The following is a 12,167-nucleotide window of genomic DNA, read 5'->3' on the forward strand; positions in this document are numbered from 1 at the left end:
TAAACTCTCTTTTAAAACCATGGAATCCACATAAGAAAAATTTTAAAAATTAAAATCCTTTTAATTTGATTAGGGCCGACCACTTATGCTTGGGCTCCAAGCATTGGTCGGCCACCTACTTGGCTCAACCTTTTGGTCTTGGTCGGCCCTAGCTTGGGCTTCAAGCTAACTTGGCCGGCCACCTAAAGCTGGCTAGAAAGGTGGGTATAATTCTCTTCATACAAGAGGTTACGATAGGGACCGAGAGGAGGAATTGGTTTTGGTCTCCCGATGAAATTAAGCTCCCCGTGTTCGCCCCGAACATCCAACTTAATTTCATCAATAATAATTCATACCACTAAAGAATTATTATTGAACTACCGCACTAATCCCAAATTACATTTTAGGCTCCTTCTTATTATAAGTGTGTTAGTCTCCCTATGTTTAAGATGTCGGATGCCCACTAATTAATTGAGTTACTGACAACTCATTTTAATTAATGTCTTAGTCCAAGAGTAATACCACTCAACCTTATCGTCATGTCGGACTAAGTCCACCTGCAGGGTGAAACATGACAATCCTTATGAGCTCCTCTCGGGGACATTATTAACCTAGATTACTAGGACACAGTTTCCTTCTATAATCAACAACACACACTATAAGTAATATCATTTCCCAATTTATCGGGCATATTGATTCATTGAGCTAAATCTCACCCTTTGATAAGTCAAAGAAATAAATACTAAATATATGTGTTTGCTATTATATTAGGATTAAGAGCACACATTTCCATAATAACTAAGGTTTTGTTCTTTTATTAAGTCAGTATAAAAAGAACTTACCTTAAATGGTCCTACTCAATATACTTAGAGTGTATTAGTATAATTTATTAGTCAAGATAAACTAATACCTAATTATACTATGACTATTTCAACGGTTTGTTCCTTTCCATCTTAGTCGTGAGCAACTGTTTATAATTTATAAAGAACTGATAACATGATCTTTTATGAGTGACACCACTCACCATGTTATCTACATTATAAATTAATTGAACAACTACACTTAGCAAATAAATGTAGACATTTGACCAATGTGATTCTTTTATTTCAAAATAGATGTTTACAAAAAGCTAGACTTTTAGTATACACTCTAACAATCTCCCACTTATACTAAAAGACTATGCTACCATATATCCTGCCATACATCTGATTCCCAACCCTTCAACATGCCCATCAAAAGCTCTTGCGTTAAGGGCCTTAGTGAAAGGATCTCTCGGGTTATCACTTGATGCAATCTAGGCGGCAACAACTTCTCCTCGTTATACGATGTCTCATATTGGGTGGTACTTGCGCTCTATTGTGTTTACTTGCCTTATAGACTTTTGGTTTCTTTGAGTTTGTTACTACACCACTATTATTACAATAAATTGTAATAATTTTTGGGCAAATCAAAAATCATGTCTAAGTCTATCATGAAGTTTCTGAGCCATATAACTTCTATGGTTGCCTTAGAGACTGCCACATACTCAGATTCTATGGTGGAGTCTGAAAAAGCACCTATTCTTAACACTCCTCCATTGTTATGGCTTCACCTCCTAAAGTAAACACAAAACCCCGAGGTCGACTTACTATCGTCCCTATCTGATTGGAAGTCAAAAATCCGTGTAACCTTCAAGGAGCAAATTATCTGCTTGGTAAACCATCATATAATCTCTAGTTCTTCTCAGGTACTTTAATATATGTTTTACAGTAGTCCAATGTCCCTGCCTAGGGTTACTTTTGATATCTGCTAACCATGCCCACAGCAAAGTAGATATTCGGTCTAGTGCATAGCATACATTAGGCTTCCGATAGCCGAAGCATAAGGAACTGCCTTCATGTCCTCTATCTCCTTTGATGTCTTCGAAGACATCTCTTTAGATAAAGCTACTCCATGTCTAAAAGATAGAAAACCTTTCTTGGAGTCATGCATGCTAAAACGTGCTAGGATAGTATGAAGCTCGGGATAAGCACAACATTCTTTTCTTGTGATCTCTTATTACTTTGATCTCGAGAATATGTGCACCTTCTCCCAAGTCCTACATATCGAATTGCTTGGACAACCATACCCTTACTTCCGACAACACTTTGATATTGTTTCCAACTATCAAAAATGTCATCTACGTATAGTACAAGAAATACCACCACGTTTCTATCACACTTCTTGTATACACAAGACTCATATGGTTATTAAATAAATCCATAGGTCTGGATTACTTCATTAAACCAGATGTTCCAAGACCTTGAAGCTTTGCTTCAGTCCATAAATAGACTGATTGAGCTTGCATACTAGATGCTCTTTGCCCTTTGCAATAAACCCCTCTGGTTGCTCTATATGGATGTTTTCTTCAAGACTTCCATTAAGGAAAATTGTCTTGACATCCATTTTCCAAATCTCATAATCCATATGAGCAGTAATAGATAAAAGAATCCGGATAGACTTAGCATAGCTACTGGTGAAAAGGTTTCCTCATAATCGATACCCTTTTTCAACAAGCCTTGCTTGAAAGTTTCCACCTTCCCGTCTGTCCTTCTTTTTCTATTGTAAACCAAATGGCTTTTACATCATTTGGTGATTCTACAAACTCCCAGATTTTATTAGAATACATATATTCTAATTCTGTATTCATTGCACTTTGCCAAGATGCTGCATCTTTATCTTGGAGCGCTTCATCATACGTCCGGGGATCAGGTTCATGTTCACGAGGGATCAAATCCAAACACTCTCCCAAAACATGAATCTTTTAGGTTGTCTAACAACCCTCCCACTATGACGAGGCACTTTCTGCAATTGTGTATCATTTGTGATACGTGTTGCATTTTCTTGTGATATTTTATCTTGTACAGTTGGTATTAAATTAGACGTGTCCTTTATTATTTCCTTAAGAACAAATTTACTTATGGGCTTGTGGTTCATTATATAGTCCTCTTCTAAAAATCGAGCATTTGTGCTAATAATGACCTTCTGATTTTTTTAAGACTATAAACCTTTCTTTCGTTTCTCTAAGATAACCCTCAAACAAGTGAACTCCTATCCAACTTATCAGTGTCTCCCTTTAGCACATGTGCTGGACTACCCCAAATCCGAATATGCTTTAGACTAGGCTTACGCCTATTTTACAATTCTATAGGAGTAGAGGGTTCTGTCTTAGAAGGTACGATATTCACTTCTGTTTCCAGAGTATATCCCTAAAACAAATTTGGTAATTCTAAATAACTCATCATTGATCTAACCATTTCCATAAGAGTTCTATTCCTTCGTTCTGTCACACCATTCTGTTGGGGTGTACCAGGTGCAGTTAGTTGGGATTGAATCCCGACTTCTGATAAGTGACTCCTAAACTCTCCTAAGAGGTACTCGCCACTGCGATCTTACCGTAGTGTCTTGATACTTTTACCTTGACGTTTCTCCACATCAGTTTTGTACTCTTTGAACTTATCAAAGCACTTAGACTTGTGGCGCATCAAGTAAATGTACTCATATCTCGAATAGTCGTCTATAAAAGAGACGAAATATTTGAAACCACCTCTTGCCTGGATAGTCAAAGATCCACACAAATCAAAATGAATCAATTCTAACACATCTTTGACTCCTTACCCCTTAGACTTAAAAAGTTTTTTGGTTATTTTTCCTTCCAAATAAGACTCACAGGTTGAAAAGTTTTCCACTACTAATGAACCCAAAAGTTCATTGGCTACCAATGAATCCTACTCAAATTAATATAACCTAGCCTTAGATGTCAAATATATGATTGGTTCATTTTCGAAGGTTGCTTTCTCTTGTTAGAGTTAGAAGATATGTTATTAATTTCCATTTGTTACATCATGGGAGTTATTGGATAATAAATTGTCAACCAACGTACCAGAACTGATAACTTCCCTCTTTTTCTTGATAATAACATTGTTATTAAAAGAGGCAGAATATCAAGTTCTTTAAATAGTTTAGAAACTGAAAACTAGTTCTTTCTAAACTTGGTACGTAAAGATAATTTCTCAAAAAATCATGTTTTATTCCTATCGGAGGATAAACATCTCCCACTGCAACAGCTGCTACTTTCGCAGCAGTGCCCATGGTGATTTATTCTTCATATAGTTGTCGGATTTTCTGGAACCCCTGCAATGAATTGCAGACATGATCAGTGGCTCCCGTATCTACACACCAGGGACCGGTAGATAACACCTCTAAACATGTTTCAACAACTAATGAATAAAATACCCCTATATTGTTCTTGGTTCTGAGAGGACAGTCCATCTTAAAGTTTAAGTTTTGTTTCCAATCTTAATTGGGACTACTAAGTCTATTCTATAGTATAACATATGAAATCTTAAAAATCACAAAAATATTTGGTCAAGACCAATAACTTAAAATCCCCGTGAATTTTGTCTGTCATGATAGTATGGACGTATATAAAAACAAAGAGGAGATTTTATCCATTAATTTTATTATCTCGTCAACCTAACTTTATGACAAATAAAATTAATAGTTGGTCTATCTTGATTAAATATTTGGTCAAAACTTTGAATTTAAAATAATATTGATTCCTCAAAACAATATCATTTAAATTCACCAACACCTCAAACACCGTGAATTTTGCATGCCACGATAGTGTGGACGTATACAAAATCAAACATTTGTAAGAGAAGGGTTTTACCCATTAATAACCTTGTCAACCTATTTTTATGACAAATAAAATTACCTCAAACACTGTGAATATTGTATGTCATAATAGTGTGGACGTATACAAATCCAAACATTTGTAAGAGGAGGTTTTACCCATTTTATTATCTTGTCAACCTATCTTTGTGACAAATTAATAGTTGGTTTTCCTTTGATCACACAAATAATAGCAGTGACTCCGATGGGGAATATACTATTAAATGTGTCTAGGTGTATACCATTACTTGATACTAATTCCATTAAATAAGATTGTGCCCCTTCCGATGGGGAAGATCACACGCTCGTAATTAATTTCATATAATCATCCAAGATGGAAGTTTGATCTAATGATCCGTAAACAAACTCATCCGATGGGGAGGGAGGCACTCAGAGCCAACACGCAAGTTTGTCGTATCACTTACAAACCAATAATGGAGACCGTGAAATTTATCTAAAAATCCCTCTCCCACTTTATTATTTAAGGTGAGGAATTTTAACTATGCAAGCATACATCACATGCACACACATCACAGTAAAATAAAAGCAATAAATATGGAAATTAATTTTTCAACTATTATGGCTTCTTTCATCACTGTCCTCCATGTGCTGTCAATCCTATGGTTCATGCCGTCGGGTCCATCGAGCTTCCTTTTCCGCTGCGCCTCTGGTCCTTCAATAGCACCACGCCTCGCAAGGACACGATCCGCGACAGAAAAAAAAATTTACATACATCGATTCTATATTCCACAAGGGAATGTACATAAAGTCTAGATCGAACATAAATGTAAAATCCTAAGGCTAATACAACTCCTGCTGTATTAGTTAAATACAATCATGCACACACAATAAAATTCCCTTGACATGTCTAAGGGTCCAATCACACACAATAACCATAAGTCATAGTAGTTGGAGCCTGCAACCACAGAGTTAGTATATCCTACTATTATCCGGCCTAAATTATGTATGACATGTGCATAACTAAACTGAAAACCAAACACACAGAGGCAAACCCTAGCTTTGATACCAATTATTGGTTGGTCCTAGAAAGATCGTACCGGTTCCACTGTACAAAAATTTTGTATAAGTGTCGAACCATTCTTAACAACCTATTGTGTTCTTTAGAAATTAAATTCGGAATTGCAAACGGAACTTAACATTATTGATTCCAAATTTAACTTATCTGTTCTTAATGGCTTAGACTTGGATCGCAAGCGAAACTTAACACTATTGATCCAAATCCACCTATGTTATAAATTCAATTAAATATTAATTTCAGAAATTAGCTCCCAAGTCAAACATGGCGAGGCATATGCCCTTCTTGGGTATGGGAGCATCCACCACTGCCTCGACAAAGTCTCTTAACAAAATTTAATATTTAATTTCCTAAAATAACATTAGTATAACCAAAAAGAACAATCGAATCACAAGATCAAAAAAATAGAAAAAAAACGCAACTTCGAATATCTAATCCGAAAATCTAGAATCATATGCCTCTTGTGTTTGGAATTCATACAAAGAAAAACTATCATGATGCGGAAAATAATTACTAGTTATACCTTTCTTTGTATACAACTGTAACGACCCGTCCCCTCAGCCCCTTGGGCGGCCCAACTGGCGGCCCATTTGGCGGCCCCTTGGCGGTCCCTTGGGCGACCCCACTGGCGGCCCAAATTGGCGACCCCTTATGTCGTCGACCGACGACCCTCGGGGTTGTGCCGTTACTCACAAGGTCTTCCCACCCCTGGCCAGTGGATTGTTGCCTTCCCCAGGATTCGAACTCTAGATCTCCAGGTTAAATACTAGAGTTTATGAATCCTGGTAGCCAAGTGAGCTAAATTGTCACGCCCCGGCGAAGTCCATGTCCGAAGAAATTTCGACAGAACCTCCCCTGTATGGGTGACAATCTGAATCATTTCTACAGATACAATATACATTAGCCACAGGCGGCTAGAATATATACACAACCGCACAGTTATATATGCAGCTTACTCGGCTAATACCACAAAAATACAACCACGCAGTTATATATAAATCTAACAGCCCACTCGGCTGTACCAAAACCAAACACAACGGAAATCCAATAGACAACACATACAACTATAAACAAAGATTGCTAGCCGGCTAGGCTTACACCACACAACAAAACAACATTCCAGAAACATAACTGGAACACAAAGCGAAATACAGAAATTTCATATACCAAAAATGTAAATAAATAAAAATGAAGACAGATCTTCTGATGTGACGTGGGGACCGGCAGGTAGGATACTCCAAGCGACTCCATAAACAACCTGGTACCTGAAAAGATAGTGTCCACGGGGGTGAGTTCAACAACTCAGCGGGTAACAACTGATATGCATAATAAAGAAAATAACAACCAGCACTAATCATGCGTACAGTCTCCTGATACAAGAAGGGTAAATGCAACTAAAATAAGCAGGAGAAAACTGTACTAACCAGGACCAGGGTATAAGTACAACAAGGTCGTCAGACCGAGAGTGTCATAAATCCTGTATGCATGTCAATCATATGCATCCATATAAATGCAACAAGTAAATGCAGCAAACACAAGCAATAATTGCATCATGCATATGATGCAAATGTCATGGTCACCCCTGACGCCAGTCAGGCATCTCACACACAATGGTGAGACTGAGTGGGTAGGGTTGTGATAACCGTGCACTCTGTCATCACTGCTCTTGATGAGTGACCGAGTGGACGGGATGCTGTCGGAGTACACCTATCCTCCTTCCCCAAATCATAAATGGGGGAGCACAATACTCTCATCTCTCGGTACACGATGACGGGGAGGAATCTTTGCCGGCTACCACGCTACATCACACTACCCATGAGCGGACCAACGGAGCCAAACAGAGTCCAACCGCCTGCCGGCTACCACGCTGCTACACAAAACCAGCGGAGCCAAACAGAGCAGAACTGTCTGTCGGCTACCACGTTGAGTCACCAGACCAACGAAGCCTAACAGCAGAACTGCCACACACCTGTCTGATATACCACTAACCCGTGAGTGGTGGTGTGTACAGATACATGTAACTGGCGATGTCCTCGACAATAATGGAGCAAACTATCGCACAGCATGCAACCATGTTAGATGATGCATGACACTAAACATGACAATATCCTGAACAACATAGCAATATCCATACATGAATATAAAATGTGTACCATAGAACAATGAACCAAATCAAAGTTACACCAATCATATAAGGTATCAAAAGCCCTAGGTCCTGAACATAATAAATAACATGATTGTGTCACTACCCCTATAAGCATGTATGATCAGATAAGTACTAACATGATGTGCATAATAAATAAACAAACAAGCATATAACAGAATCAGGTAGTGATCAACCGAAGCAAATAAGAAAAATACAATCATTGCTATTTATTAAAAACATTACTATGCATATCAAATGACATAAAGTCAAAGTACCCGCCTCCAAATCGAAAAGTCCAAACTAGCCCAAATTCGACGTCGAGATACTCGTCTCGCGTCAAAGTCCTGTGTCACCAATACATATACATTTTATTTAGCTAATTACTAGAAATAGCTAAATAAAAATCTCTTACACTAAATTAGGGACAACCCCTAATTAACACAATAACATAAACCTAATTCACAATCAACCATTAGATCAAGAACCCAAACTTAATTCCATTTACACATGATTACACATCTACATAATCAATCACCTAATCCAAACACATAAGCAATTATATATGTACCAATTCCTACCTAAATCAACATGTATCATAATCATGTTCCTTACCTAGATTCACATGATCATCTAACCAATTCCTCCAATTCGGAACATGATCTACAACAAGTATTCAAATACACCTAATCCTTATCTTAATTCAGCCGCTGCTGGAACTCAAGGGTTGTTGTTGGACAAAGTGTTGCTGGATGAAAGGTTGCTGCACAATTAGCGGCTGTTCGTTTCCGGACACGAGGTGAGCAGCTGCTGGAAGCAAGAATATCTGCTGGAGTTCAAAGCTCTGTTGCTAGAAAACAAGTAAGCACAGATTCCAGATCAAAGAACGAAACAATTCATAACTCGGAACAAATTACATTGTTCGGACCAAGAACAGAAGATCCAAAACCAACAACCCAAACTTACCTCAACCGTGACCTAAATTTCCTCCGCAAGGAAGGAGTCCGAGCTCCGATTAAGGGAAACAACAAGAACTGATCCAAGATCTTCCTCCTAGTGTAAAACAGGAAGAAGGTTACAAGCCAATAAACCCAATCAAACAAGATCCTTGAATCCATAAACTTCTCGTCCCTATTTTACCTTGAGGATCACTGCTAGGGCACGGTAACACCGGCGATGGATGGACAATGGCACGCAGAGACAAAGGAAGTCAGGCGATCGTGTGGAGACGGCTAGGGCAGAGAGGAAGGGAAAAGGGCGATGGCCAGCCCTAGGTGGCTGCGATGCCAACTCCTCTGCGGTGGCTAGCGACACCGTCGCTGATTCTGCTTCGACGAAGCAATGGCAGCGGGGAATTAGGACACAGTGGTCAGGGTCAGATCAGGTGGTCGATTAGTGGGTTGTGCCGACGTGAGGTCCTGGCGCCGGTGCTCGACTGGGCAGCGGAGCAAAGATTAGGGCACAGGTAAGACAAAGGAGAGGTGGGTGGAGCCTAGGGCACGACTTGATGCTTGGTCTCCCGGCGAGCTCCTGTTGACCGAGACCAGGAGAGGGGAAAAAAATCGACAAGGGCAAAGGAGTGGAATCGGGGCAGAGGCGAAGAGAAGAAACGAGACTCCTTGGTTGCCCCTTTTTGTCCACGAGAGAGAAGAGGAAGAAGAAGGAAAGGGGGAGAAGAAGGGATCTGTGGCGGAAGAGAAGAATCGGGAGAGAAATAGGAGGATAAAGGAAACCGTCGGGGAGTAGTTCGGTGGGGGAGAAAAGAAAAAGAAAAGAAAAATAAAAAGGAAAAGCAAAAATAAACTTTTCCTTACTTAAATGGGGTAGTCTAAATAGACTTTCCCGGGTCCCATTTTTATCCCCGTAACCTAGGCCGTACGGGCTCCGAAAAATTTCCAGAAAATTTTCTAAAAAGTCTGGAAAATTCTCTTATCGTTATTCACCATTTTTTGATATTTTACATTCTCCCCCACTAATACAAATTTGGTCACCAAATTTCATTATCTATCATCAGCAAGTACTAGCAAAAGTTAAACAGTATAAATGTTGAACGGAACCATAATTTACATAATTCAAGTGAAAAGATGGGGGTATCGAGCTCGGATAATATCCTCGAGCTCCCAGGTAGCCTCCTCGTCTGAAAGATGCTGCCATCTGACTTTAACCAGTCGGATCGACTTGTTCCGCAGCCGACGCTCTTTCCAATCCAAAATCCATACCGGAACCTCCTCGTAGGTAATGTCAGGCTGTATAGGAACTGAGATATCTGTCTGCACATGTGTCGGGTCGGGTATGTATCTCCTCGGCATGGATAAGTGGAATACGTCATGGACACCTACCAAAGCTAGTGGTAGCGCCAAACGATAAGCTATTGTTCCAATCCTCTCCAAGATCTGGAAATGGCCAATGTATCGCGGAGCTAGCTTACCTCTGAGGTCAAATCTCTTCACCCCTTAAGTGGGTGAAATTCGCAGAAAACATGGTAACCTATAAAGAACTCTAAGGGTTTTCGACTCTGGTCAACATAACTCTTCTAGCAGTCCTATACCTCTGACATCCTCCGTCTGATTGTACGGACCAACTCTGCCTCATGCTGAGCACTATGAGGTCCCAACAACTGGGCCTCCCCAACCTCAACTCAGAGGGTGGGTGTCCGACAATGCCTACCATACAACTATTCAACCGGTGCCCTCTACATAGTCAAATGAAAGCTGTTGTTGTAGGCAAACTCTACCAATGGCAAATGGTCCTCCCAACTGCTTTCAAAATCCAATACACATGATCTCAGCAAGTCCTTTAGAGTCTGAATGATCCGCTCTGACTGTCCATCTGTCTATGGATGGAAAGCTGTACTGAAACGGAGCTGAGTGCCCAAGGCCTGCTACAGACACTGCCAATCGATCCAGGGAATCAGTCTTCTGCATCGCTAAGAAGTGCGTCGATTTGGTTAATCGATCAACGATTACCCAAATCGCGTCATGGCCTCGTCGTGTCCTAGGCAAACCCACCATAAAGTCCATGGTGATGTGCTCCTATTTCTATTCAGGAATAGGAATCCTCTGTAGAAATCCGACAGGTCTCTGGTGTTCAGCCCTCACCTGCTGACAGACAAGACATCTAGCTACAAAATCTGCGATGTCTTCCTTCATGTCGTCCCACCAATAGGAACACCTCAAATCTTGGTACATACGGGTACCGCCTGGGTGGATAGCAGATTGAGAGCGATAAGCCTCCTGAAGTAGCTCCTGTAAGACCGGGTGAGACTGAGGTATGCATAATCTGCCTCGGGAGTATATAATACCCTCCTCATCTCGTGTGAACTCGATCTGTTGCCCGGAAACTATCTGACTACCAGGAAGCTATCTAGCTGCTAATGAATTGAAAATGTTGATCACCGGCCTGGGCCTCTCGGATCCTCGTCCTAATCGACGACTGAGCAACCATGGTAACAAGAATACCCTGCTCTGTTTGCCCCTGCTTCTGAAGGCCCAACTTGGAGAAACCCTGAACCAAGTCTGTAACTGAAACTCGGTGGCAAGCCAAAGTCCCTCTGGACTTCCTACTGAGTGCATCGGCAACCACATTAGCTTTCCCCGGGTGATAGCTACTGGTACAATCATAATCCTTCAAGAACTCCATCCATCTCCTCTGTCGGAGATTAAGTTCCTTCTAAGTAAAAAGGTATTTGAGACTCTATAATCCGTGAGAATCTCAAAGGTAATGCCGTATAGATAATGTCGTCAAATCTTCAAAGCAAAGATGATGGCAGCTAACTTCAGATCATGAACTAGGTAGTTCTTCTCATGCTCCTTCAACTGTTGAAAAGTATAGGAGACTACCCCACCGTTCTGCATCAGAACAGTGCCCAAACCCTGAAGAGACGCGTCGGTATAGAGCACGAATTCGTCCTCTCCAGAAGGTAAAACCAAAACTGGAGTCGACATTAATCTCCGCTTCAGCTCCTGAAAGCTGGTCTCGCAATCCTCGGACCACATGAACTTCATGTCTTTCCTGGGCAGGCGTGTCAGTGACATAGCTATACGGGAGAAACTCTCGACGAAAGGTCTGTAATATCCTGCCAGTCCCAAGGACTGCGGATCTCCTGCACTGATTTCAGCTGCTCCCAACGGTAACAACCTTATCTCCTGTGGAACTATGGTATACTCCTACTGGTGACCATGTGTCCCAAACATCTCACATAAGACAATCCAAATACGCACTACTGATCTTCACATATAGATGTTCTCGTCAAAACATCTCTAGAACTATGTGAAGATGGTGTATGTGACTCACCTCGGATCTGAAATAGATCATAAC

General features: G+C 40.5%; 1 long non-coding RNA gene across 1 annotated transcript; it reads right to left on the reverse strand.

Annotated features, from left to right (window-relative positions):
- Positions 1 to 8,204: 8,204 nt before the first annotated feature.
- Positions 8,205 to 9,581, reverse strand: LOC122020754. The gene is made up of 3 exons (XR_006122314.1): positions 8,991 to 9,581; positions 8,817 to 8,903; positions 8,205 to 8,700 (listed from the first exon to the last, which is right to left on the reverse strand). It is a non-coding gene; the product is annotated as an uncharacterized LOC122020754 (long non-coding RNA).
- Positions 9,582 to 12,167: the final 2,586 nt, after the last annotated feature.

Source organism: Zingiber officinale, chromosome 9A (genome assembly GCF_018446385.1).
Source record: "Zingiber officinale cultivar Zhangliang chromosome 9A, Zo_v1.1, whole genome shotgun sequence".
NCBI lineage: Eukaryota > Viridiplantae > Streptophyta > Magnoliopsida > Zingiberales > Zingiberaceae > Zingiber > Zingiber officinale.